Consider the following 12,508-nt stretch of genomic DNA (forward strand, 5'->3'; position numbering starts at 1 on the left):
CACACAAAAACTACTATTACTACAACTGTCACTATAAGTATCGCCAATGAAAATTATTATTTTTTTTCGATCATTTTGTGACAGAATTCTTTACTTTTATCATTATAATGAAATACAGAAAGTACAAATTCTAAAAAATTATAATTGGGAATGAATTAAAACTTTTTAAATTTATTATAACTTGTAATGTCTGTTTCTTCTTGCATTATTTTTAGATTGGAGGACTCCTAGTGATTCCAGGCAACTGTTCCATCGTTCCGGTTGTGAAACAAGAAGAGAATTACAACTTAATTTGCATATTTCAATTAAAATAGTTATCGTAGAATTGACTTCCGATGTTCTGTTGCTCTCTATGATTGCAGCATTAGAACTTTACAAAGACTTATTCTACGAAAATGAATCTAAAACAGATTACGACACAAGATTGAAGGGGAGACTGTATTGCATATGACTGACGTAATGTGATTAATACAATGGATTCTCAAGTGAAGTGGGAGTGATGGAAAACAGACCTGGAGAATTGTCTTAATTAAAAGTCTGTGTAAGTTGCGAATGTTTGTTAGAATACTACGATAATTACAGACTGGAATTAAGCAGCAGTAGATCTGGTGATTGGTTGCAAACTGGAGGGTGCGAAGTTTGAGACAGTGCTTTTTTTACCTTTAGTAGTTTTAGAATGATTAGCATCAGTGGTTGAGTCTTCACTGTGTTGTCTCTACAACTAAAATACTGGGGTTCAGTCCCGGCTGAAGGAGATCCATTTTTAATGAGAGCAATTTTAACAGTCCGCCGCGGTGCATCTGAAGTAGTTGTCTACGCTGCCCATCCAAGCGGTTCGTGGTTCGATTTCCGGTTTAGGGATTGAGAGAAATTTATCTTCCGTCTACGGGACTGGATGATTGTCCGTTGTCTTGTGATTGTTCTGTGATGTTTCTGCGGTGGTCCTGCTTTGTGTTAGTCCCACATCTAGGGAGAGCCGCAATATGTAGATGCCTAGTGTGGATTCAGAGACAATACCCTTCCTCCTCTATATCGCAATGTTGTACAAGTCGGTATTACAGGGGAAGTAAAACGCAGAAAGCAAGAAAAGAAGAAAGAAAGAAAAAAATCTTAATAAGGGAATTCTTCAAAATCATGAGAGCGAAATATATGTTGAAAGAAAACCTTACATAAAAAGCGACAACTGCAAGCACTAGCTGTAAAACGGAGAAAGTAAGAAAAGAAGAAAAAAAGAAAAAATCTTAATAAGGGAACTTTTCAAAATCATGAGAGCGAAATATATGTTGAAAGAAAACCTTACATAAAAAGCGACAACTGCAAGCACTAGCTGTAAAACGGAAAAAGTAAGAAAAGAAGAAAGAAAGAAAAAATCTTAATAAGGGAACTCTTCAAAATCATGAGAGCGAAATATAGCTATGTTGAAAGAAAACCTTACATAAAAAGCTACAACTGCAAGCACTAGCTGTAAAACGGAGAAAGTAAGAAAAGAAGAAAGAAAGAAAAAATCTTAACAAGGAAACTCTTCAAAATCATGAGAGCGAAATATATGTTGAAAGAAAACCTTACACAAAAAGCGATAACTGCAAGCACTAGCTGTAAAACGGAGAAAGTAAGAAAAGAAGAAAGAAAGAAAAAATCTTAATAAGGGAACTCTTCAAAATCATGAGAGCGAAATATATGTTGAAAGAAAACCTTACATAAAAAGCGATAACTCCAAGCACTAGCTGTAAAAAGTATGAAACATACATTGCATTAGAAAACACGAAACATTACTTCATGTGTGACAATAATTGAAGAAAAAGCGATGTTATTGAATCAGATTCTCTTTTTTCCTTATTTATGCTGAGTACAAGGGAAAACACATTAATAATACTGTATGTTCTGTATCCAATAGAGATGAACAAGGATCGAGAAAGCAAGACTAACAGCGCCCGCAAAGCCAAAAACCCGCACGATAATGTTGTATACGTCACGTCGTTGACGTAAAGACTTCTTGTAAGTGTTTCGAGACGCCGAGATTGATCACTCCCGAAATCCCGAACATCAAGCAGCCTTGAATCGCCACAGTTGTTTATACCTGACTGAACTTTTATCTACTTTTGTAACTGTTATATATGTATAAACAATCAAGTAACCTATTTGAAACATCATCTGTACCTTTCAGTGTATAATAATCCGTTCTCCAATCTTTATTTAATTACTAGGCCTTTATTAAAAGGTTAGGAATTTTCTTTTCTTATGTTTGAGATCAAGTGTGCAATCTCAAGTAAAAAGATATTAACGTTATGTTTTATGTTTCTTAGAAATGAAAATTTATTTGAGAATTTTTTTTTCTATTTATATAACCATAGGTAATATCATAATATAATAGAACCAGAACATTTTGATAACTAAGATACTATTCTGTTTTGTCTTTTTTGTCTCATTTAAACATTTATAATGTTATTTATTTCAGTTATGTATGTTATTCGAAGTTACGTAATCTTTCCACACCGACCAAATGCTATTTCGAGAATGATGGACGAGACTCGAAGCGCACGAGAATGACGAGACGAGACTCGAAAGACAAATGCAACGAACACAGCGAGCGAGAGCGGCAGTTAGTTTTGTTCATCTCTAGTATGCAAGTATCCCAATAAAAGTATTCCAGAATATTGATACAGTTCTAAAAGTAGAAAGCAGGAGTCAATTTTTCAGGCAGAGAAAGGGGGGAAAGTAGAGAAATTTATTATTTGACTGTTGTTTTATACAACAGATTTCAGCATACACAAGACGGTTTTAATTAACCAAAAAGTAAAAATGTCACTAGACCACCCTTTGAAAATCTGGACACTCTAAATTGGAGTGTGTACAGATCTGGCGCCTGTTAACATGACTAGTGTTGTTCATAATCCGTCCTAAGGTGACTAGGCGAACGATAATTCATTTCTTAGCAGCTGAAGGCTCTGGGCGCCTTACAGCCCCGATTTGTCATAATGTGACTTTCATCTGTTCGGATACTTAGAGAAAACTCTAAAGGGTCACAGATTCCGCACAACAAGCTGCTAAGATAATTTTTCGCTGTTGTCTCCCTACACAATGGGATACCTATGAAAATGCCAATGGAGACTTCTAAGGAAACCTACATGTATCCAGCTGACGGTATCCTTCGCCACCCTATACAATGGGACGCCTGTGAGAATTCCTATGGAAACTTCTAAAGGCAGGGCTCCACCAGACTGGCATGTGTCACTAACATTACCAGTTCAGTGAATCACATCGCAATCTCGGTCTCGGAGCGGTAAAAGTCAAAGGATTCTAGCGACACGAGCTCCCTTCTACCACAAAACAGCACCATTCAATGGTTTTTTAGAACACAGTCTGTCGAAAATTGTGTAGTGAAGGGTTAGGCTGTATGGTAATCCAGCTGATCGATCTTTTTAGAGAAGACAGGAATTTATGGGGTGCTATTGATAGAAAATATAAAAATAAAAACGAAATGATTGTCTAAGACTAATATTGAATGTACAGGGAATTGATAAGGACGAAGCTGAAAGGAGCATCAGATGTCAGGAAATAGGAAAGTCTGGCAGTAAAAGTAAGGACACCTTCGTGAGTAATTTGTTTACATATCGCCATTTAGAGCTTTTTAAGAAGGAATGTGCCTTATGAAACAGAGGATATCTATTAGATTAGTTTTTAAAAGATTTTAATATAGTATACAGGAAGATATATATTTTACATACTTTATTATTAATTTTTAAGTGCCATACTAAAGCAAGTTTGACTCCCCTCATGACTGACTGTAGCAACATATGCAACAGAAAACTGGTACTGGCAAATACTACAATTGACGATTACTTTCTAACTGTTATGTCAACAGCGTCGTTTTCCTTTGAGGAAGCTGCCAACGTTCATCAAACGAAAATTACTTGTGAGTTACATTAAAAAAAATAGTAAAAAACAAGACTCAATCTAATGTTTGTACCATATAATAACAATACGGAAAAAGGTGGTAATAAACAAAAAAAAAACAGTTTTTTTAAGTATTTTTCTTTGTTAACATGGTTAGTGCTGTATGACTTGAGACTTTCCCGGCGTTTGATGTAGAATAACTCTTCTCGGGTTCTCAGCCAGGTGAGTTGGAGATTTGCTTCCAAGCTTTCGACGACTAGCTCTGCCATCTTTGTTCCCCGAAGAAGATGGCAGAGCTAGCCGTCGAAAACTTGGAAGCAAATCTCCAACTCACCTGGCTGAGAACCCGAGAAGAGTTATTCTATGGTTAGTGCTATTCATAATCCGTCCAAAGGTGACCAGCGAACGGTGAAGGCTCTGTGCCTTACAGCCCCGATTTGTCATGATCCTTAGAGAAAATTTTAAAGGGTCATAGATTCCGCACAACAGGCTGCCAAGGTTTTTATTTATTTTTTTATTATTTTTTTTAATGCTGCCCTCTTCCTACACAATGGGATGCCTTGGAGAATTCCAGTGGAGATTTTTAAGGAAACCTACAGCATTCATGTATTCACTGACAGTATCCGACGCCTTTCAACAAAATGGTACACCTGTGGACACTCTAAGGAAACGTACTGTATTCTCTGAAACATTGATCTTTGTATGGGACTGTCATACTTTTTATGGTACTTAATACATTTGTATATCAGCTTAAACGTGTTTCTTTTTAATAAGCGTCCTAGTAGTCATTTTAATACCAAACTTGTAATATAAAAATATAGAATATTAATGTGTATCTACTGTAATAATTTAATACCCTCGGAATAAGGGAGTAAGTACATAGGGAAACAATATACCATATACCCTTATTCCGGGGGATATTCAGTTATTTTCCGTGGTGCCAAGAAAATGAGAATAATCCAAATAATACAGAAGAGGACAGGTCGCAGTGACATTAGGCCAAATATGGAGATCCCGGGAAATACAGAAGAGTTGGCAACTTGACAAGGAATAAATAGAAAAAGAAAGAAGGACAAAAGTAAAAGCTACTCTTTATTCCAACATTCCTTGTTTTTGTCTGCTGTCTTGTGGTTACTATACTTACCATAAATTCTTGAGTTAAGAGCTCCAACCCGGCCGAGGTGGATGGATTTTTAAGGAGAGAGAAAAATCCTTCAGAAAAGAAGTAGAACTTCAGTAGATTTGTAAATAATTTTGATAAGACAAGATTACCGATTAGGAATTCTTTGCCCCGTAGACCCCTCTGTGGATCAATATCTCCATTGAGATAGTACATGCATTTTCTAATCGGTTATTTAGTGACGCTTTGTCGACTACGAGAATCTAACGTCGGTGGGATTGTCTCATATTCGGCTTAAAGTTGGGGAAAACCTCGAAAAAAAAATAGATAATGGGCCTACGCGAGATTCGTACCGACTCCCAGTGTCCTCACATGAATCTTCAAGATATTTTGTTAGACCGCAGATGTCTTCGACAAAGAAGAAAACAAAGTACGATAGTGCCTTCAGTTCGTCACATCCAAGGTGATAGACTCAACGCCAAACCCTTCACTTGCAGTCGTTCTTACACAAGAAACTCTGATGTACGGATAGCTGCTTGTGCTGATGGCCGAGAGCTGTTATATTGAAGAATTTCAAGGTACGTACGTTATTTAACGTTTCAAAAGCATACAATAACAAAAGACCGCATGTATGGTATTTTTAAATTGGTGAAAGCTTAAAGATCATTGGTATTATCACAGCATTATTTTAATGTGTAGCAGAAGCTCCACTGCAATAGGCAGAACACGTAGAAGAAATCGGTGTTGTGGAAATCATATCGATATAGATACCGGAACGAATCTGTGCGTTTTGCGTGCGTCACATCTACGTCACTCTTCCATGCGTACGCTGACAGCATTATGTAAACTGAAAACATTGATCATATTAGAGACAGGATTTCCATGCAAATGCATGTTTTTATATAAGCTTGCTGCAGTTCTCAAACTTTGTAAATATCCGTTTCAAGGCTTAGTGATTCGAAATATATATACTTTTTCCGTGCATATTTGCATGTTTTGGTCGTTCTAGTGGTAAATTCATACATAATGCATGTTTTTTTTTTTTTTTTTTTTCAGATTTTAAGTTCAATAATGCATATTTTGAGGTTCCATTTTTATAGTTGTATTGCATATTTTCTATTAAATCGCATAATACTGCATTTTATAAATGTTGCCTCGTAGAGTTTGTGGTATTTCTGAGCTTACAATATTTGAGTATATGTACTGAAAAATATAAGTGAAATGCTAACGGTTTGCAGGGTTTCTACCTGAGGACTTTGAACCTTACCAGCTAATCCTGTCATTGTATACTGGAATTCCACACTCCTGTTCTATACAAGTCTTACCCTGAGGCTAAAATTATTAGAAGAATGCCTCTTCTGCTCCCTCCCAAACTTTGTAGTTTGGCGACAATAGCATTAACGTGCTTCCTCTAACATGCCTTTAATTAGGAAAGGTAGATAGGTAGAAGTACTGTAGTAGGCTGCATGTACAGGTGTTTTGTGAATTAGCTACTATATTTTTGTTCGGTGGTGTTGTAATGCCCCCGATTAAATGTTCGAGAAGAGATCTTGTGGCACAGTGGATCAAGGGAAAAGAATATCTTGAAAATTTGGAAAGACTGTTAGTAGTACATTGTGCAATTCGAAAATAAAATGTAAGTTTCAATTTTGATAGTGCATATTTTTTTTTTTTTTTCCTTCATTGTGCATATTTTACGATTTGATAGTGCATGAAAATCCCGTCTCTAATCATAAGTTAAGTTACAGTACACGTTTCTTTGTTATTTATTTACGTGAACGATGCGGTTGCAGACCAAGGGATCTTAATATTGTTATATAATCCATAAACCATTTTCAAATATATCTTCCAATTCACCTAAACACATTTAATACACAGTTACTATTTTAAACACAGTAATACACGGTTCTTCCGCAGAAACTTAAGTAAGCTTACTGTTACTGCTGGAATTGTCACTAACTACACAGAATGAACCTATGTAATGTCATTTATTTCAGGGAGTTATTCTTTGAGTTATTTCAAACAAACCGTTTAATACAATTTTGCTCCTTTTTGCGTCCTTTGCGAGGTAAAAACTGTTTTATATGAAACACTTCATAGCGTGTTTTGGGAAAGTCATTGATTTAATTCCCAATATGCTCAGTCAATTTGAGAGAGCAGTGTATTACGAAAATAAATTATTGAAAGAATTTTAGTTTTGTCCCTTAAATGTGCAGAAATTTGATTGGAACAAATTTAACTTTTTGTTCTGCAAAGGAATTTTACAATGTTACATTTGCTCGGATAAAATTTCTGCACATTTAAATTTATTTATTTTTGCATAATATAAAAATCTTTATTCTAAACATTCAATTTTGTCGTGAATGATGATTCATATGATGAATTTTATTGTTCAAGAAATGCATTCAAATGTGCAGTCTTCTTAGAACGTAACGTTTGCCAGAAATGGGTTTTAGTGCTCACCTGTTTAAAATAAAACAATGCCAATATAAATTTGGAACAAACTGGCGAGTTTTGTTATATGCATACAAAGAGGGTGTTACATCTCCTGAATAATAATTGGGCAGATGTTCGAAATAGAAGGACGATACATGTCATGAAATCAGAGCTGAGAACTGCAATCGACTTGAACTATTACGCGTGACAAACTGTCTCAAAATACTCTTAATTTAAGCCTAGCTGCCAAAGTGTAGAACAAAGTTGTTTTTTAGTAACTTAACTGAATAATTTGTCTATTTTCTATGTGAAATTTTGTGTGTTCCTTATTTTCCGGTATTTTCTTCAAAAAAAAAGTTGGCAACCCTATCTGTAAGTTATAGGCAGAATATACATCATCAGGGAAAGGAAGTTCATGCCCTAAAAACGTGAAGAATATATGTGCATTTATGCTGTAAAAATAGATAAATATGCTGCAAAATATGCATTATCAGTCTGAAATTATTTTAACACAATAATAAGGTATAGGTAACTTACGTTTAGTCTATGGATTTTGAAGAGCTTGCCCCATTGCTGAATGCTCCATTTATGCTGTTACAGTTCACAACTAAGCAGTGACGTATGTTTTCTGTTGTCATTCTTCTCCTGTTGTCTCTCAGCATAGCTTTGTGGCGCGAAAAACTTCGTTCTACTTCACAAGAAGTAAGAGGAACTTGCACAAAAGCTGTGAGCTGTTCTATAGAAAATTTTGTTGGTTTTTGGGGTGTTTTACTTCGAGAATATCTTGAATTGCTTTAAGTTGATAATTGCCAGGGTTTTTGGGAAGAATATTTGCTGTCTTCTCGTTCACTTTATCTCCTACATTTCCTGGAACTGATGTTAAACTGGATATTCTATCGAAATCTGCTGAAGACTGCAGTAAAGGAATACCAATTGCTAACTTGAGAGGCTCCTATGAGGGCGTCATCGTTACGTTCAAAATTCATAAACATAAATTAGTCTTGTTTACGAGGTTACACATTTTTAAAAATGAGGGAAAGACAAATAAACATACATAATATGCAGTTTCCCTGCATAAATGTTAAAATATGTTTTTTTATAAATAAAGGCAAAATATGCACTTTTATGCACAATAAAAGTGATATCATTGTATTCAGAAATTTGTGATTCTTGTAGATAATCTTTCAGCATATTCACACAACGATAGAGAACAAATATGCAAATGCATGAACTTCCTTTCCCTAGTCATAATATGATATTCTTCGCATGATAGTAAATACTTCTGTTCGCTCTAAATATCTACATTCTTCCATAAAACCCGATGTACTTCCAACGTGCGTAATTATTATCAGACGTGTTTGTTTTGCTGAATGGGACTTACCCCAGTATATAATCCCAACAAATTGACTACCCAGGCCAGCATTAAATCGTGTTTCATCTTTGTAATATACTCGTATTTTTATACCTCCTTGCCTCAGTGATTTTATCGTTCGTAAAAATTCTCGCCTCCACAGAATTATATTATCTTTGTCTACCAGCGTACTGTCAAGTCCGCGTCGAACACACTTAAAATTGAGTTCTTTTAGTAATTCATAAAAAGTGTTTCTTCGAAAATCCAATAAATCAAGATTTTCATTAATGGGAGAAAGCATTTTTCAGTTGCTGAGAATCCATAAAAACGCATGCACTTTTCTTCTGATGGAGGTTTTTATTAAATTCATTAACACTGCCCACGTGGATTTTTTTTTTTGGCAATTTTATGAAGCAATTTGCTCTATACTGCCGAATCACTCTGTAAAAGGAGCTTTATGTACTGGAATATGCAGTTTTACGTGTGATGTTTGAAATTAGTGCGGTGGGATTTGAATACATTCTGTTCTGCTTTCATTCATTCATTCATTGTTTTCTGCCCGAGGGCAGGTATTTCACTGCAAACCCAGCATTCTCAAGTATTTCCTCTTCATCTTAGTCTCCGCATAGTATCCATATCGTCGTTGTTCCTGCAATAACTCCTATGTGCAAAATGTAATATTTTGTAGAAGAAAAGACACATTTATTCATCCTATGGCAGCCGTACATAGGAGACTGTGAATTCTTACATTTTCGAAACAAAGAAATATAATTACATATAGGAGATTTTATTATTTACTGTATCACTATTTAAGTTATTTAATAGAGCAAACATCTGAAAATGATAAATATGTCACATAGGAGTTATCGCAGGAACAACGACGATATATCTTAATGTCACTATAATCTGATATTTTATTCTGTCCCAAACTCTTCTCCCATTCACTTTTCCTTCCAGTGCATCATTCAGTAGGCAGTTTCTTCTCAGCCAGTGACCCAGCCAATTCCTTTTTCTCTTCCTCATCAGTTTCAGCATTATTCTTTCTTCATCCACTCTTTCCAACACAGTTTCGTTTCTTACTCTGTTTCCATTTCACACGTTCCATTCTTCTCCATGTCCACATTTCAAATGCTTTTAGTTGCTCCTCTTCACTTTGTCGTGATGTTGATGTTTCTGCCCCATACAATGCCACACTCCATTTGTATAACCACATATTTAATATGTGCTTTTCTAAGCTGGTCGAAGCTCATCGTTTTTGAATTACTTAAACATGTATTAAAATGTATAGACGCTATATAACGAATTTGTCTATCTTTACTAGAGATCGCTCTACTCTTCGAAAGCTCGGTACGCTTAGTAGTTGTGTCGAGAAGTTTTCTGCTGTTAAGTTTTACCTTCTGTCTGTTAGATTGATCTTGTAAGGAGAGAATTTCCATCGCTGTGAGGTATTGGTCAGTACGTCTGACTGTGAAACGAGCGGGCCCAGATTCAAATCCTGGTTGGGACAAGTTACCTGGTTGAAGTCCTTTCCGAGGTTTACCCTCGACCAGTTGAAACAGAATTGCTGGGTAACTTTCGGCGTTGGATCGCGGATTAATTTCACAATCATAATTACATTTACCCTCTTTCATCATCATCATCATCATCTTTTGGGTTTGCTCCGATGTAGAGTCGGCTCGGACCGCCACCGAACTTGGACCGCGTGGATATGTGGTCATTGGCTGCTGATAGTAGTGCTATGCACCACGGACTCTCCACTGGACTCGTAGTAACTCGTGGGACCGGGGATGAGGGACCTCGGTGAGGCCTACGCGAAACGGTAAAGAGATCACGTAAGCAAAGATTACGTCATATAAAATGCTGCCCGCAGTACACAGCAAAGTGGTAGGTAGGGGGGAATATCCAAACTACTTAACATTGAATGAACAAGGGATGGTTAAGGGGAGCAAGATCATGCCTTACTCCTACGCCCTGCTCGTGTATTAGGAGTTGATTCGCGAGTCACGAAATGTCCACCACTGATTGTAGGTTGTAGGGGAGTTTGGAGGCGGCGTGTATGGGGATCTGTAGTACGGGGCCTTAAGGCATGCACATCCTGGATGGTACAATGGGCCCGCTTGAACGGCTTGCGTGCGAAGAAAATCCCAGTCCGTTCCCTCCGAAGATTGTTCTGAAATACTCGACTAATCTCTTCTTGCGAAATGTTCGAAATAACTTTTAGGTTATTATCTTTCATTTTTAGCATAAATTAAAAGTAGAAAAGTTCGCTGAAATATGCTGTACATCATTATAAAACAATAATTAGAAGACCTAATGACTTGCATTGCATTACGCACGAATGAGTACTTCCTTCAGTCTTCTCAAAGAATTGTAAAAAAAAAAAAAAAAAAAGAGTATAATAGCTTGCACTATATTACGCACGAATGATTAATCCCTGCTGTGTTCTTAAACAATTATAACAAAACGCAATAGCTTACACTATATTGCGCACGAATGTGTAATCTTTCAGTAGCTCACACAAGACTGAGGTGAACTGCACTTACGGAATTCTCGATTTCACCCTTGAACTTTGGCGCATACGACAGGCGCACTGTGGAGTGCAACGTTTCTTTACGTCCCGAAGCTTCCGTCAATATGCGTGTTAAGCGACAGTTAAATTTTGTAATTTTCAGAGGCAATGTTACTTCCCTTTCGAAGGAAACATTGCTGAGAAATACAGATGCACGAAAGTGTAGGAATGAACAGCGACCTGTACATTCATACCATAGCAAAACTTTGCGCGTGTACAAAATTAATGACCCTCTGTGCGTACATTTCCTCTAGATGGAACGAAGGAGAGTCCATTGTTGTGCACCTGTTAATGAAAGTTTAATCAATGAGGAGCTTAGAGAAGTTTCTGAATGTGTACCAGATTCATAATCCCGGCTAATTAGGAAGCGTATAGTCTTGTGCTGCATTTCCAGTCAAACGAATTTGGCGTATAAAAGGTCAACATCGTATTCAAGCTGGGCCTGTAATAAAAACCCGATCTTTAAAATGAATGAACGGAAGAAGAAAGCAGAAAAAAAGTTATTGTTAACTAGCCGTACCCGTGCGCTCCGCTGCATCCGTTAGAAATAAATATAAAGTAATTACATAATTAAAATAGGACATTTGATCCAGGGAACATTCGTGTTTGATAGAAGGATATATCGTTTATTATTACTTTTGTATTAAAAAAATTAAAATGCGATCATTTTGACCAGAGACCACTCATTCGGTCATAAAAATTATTTTAGGAAATACAGGAAACGAATGTACAGAATAGCAGTGGCGTATACTGGTTAAAGGGTTTGGGCTACCGCTGACCCTATTATTACACAAAATATATCTAACAATTACTTTAATTTTAATTACTATGGTAAAACTAATAATACAAAATTATTACATTATGTTATATTATAAACTTTTTCTTTTGTAATTTCCTTGGGCTACCGCCGGTAGCCCGCAAAATACGCCCCTGCAGAATAGCCTATCAGGTTTTCTGTGCATAAGAAGCTATTTTAATCTTACCTGTCCTCGATTCACTCAGAAGTTACTGTAATAACATTATAGCATTATGTCCATCTAGAGAAACTATACTTTCCAATGGTGAATTAATAATTAATTATACAAATCGGTTAATTTAGCTTCCGATATTATTTCATACAAACACAGAAACATTCTCT

The 12,508-nt window shown here is 36.2% G+C and overlaps 2 protein-coding genes across 2 annotated transcripts in view; both read left to right on the forward strand.

The window, feature by feature from the left end:
- The window catches only part of LOC138709028 (RNA-binding protein 42), a 221,845-nt gene extending 217,684 nt beyond the window's left edge, over positions 1–4,161 (forward strand). The window contains exon 8 of the transcript XR_011334812.1: positions 216–4,161. The gene's annotated coding sequence lies outside the window, so the exon portion shown is untranslated. The remainder of the gene's footprint in view (positions 1–215) is intronic.
- A 1,289-nt stretch (positions 4,162–5,450) lies between these two features.
- Positions 5,451–12,508, forward strand: part of LOC138709027 (protein croquemort-like) — a 192,683-nt gene continuing 185,625 nt past the window's right edge. The window contains exon 1 of the mRNA XM_069839495.1: positions 5,451–5,592. The gene's annotated coding sequence lies outside the window, so the exon portion shown is untranslated. The remainder of the gene's footprint in view (positions 5,593–12,508) is intronic.

The sequence above is a fragment of the Periplaneta americana genome, chromosome 11, assembly GCF_040183065.1.
Source record: "Periplaneta americana isolate PAMFEO1 chromosome 11, P.americana_PAMFEO1_priV1, whole genome shotgun sequence".
NCBI classification, from domain to species: domain Eukaryota; kingdom Metazoa; phylum Arthropoda; class Insecta; order Blattodea; family Blattidae; genus Periplaneta; species Periplaneta americana.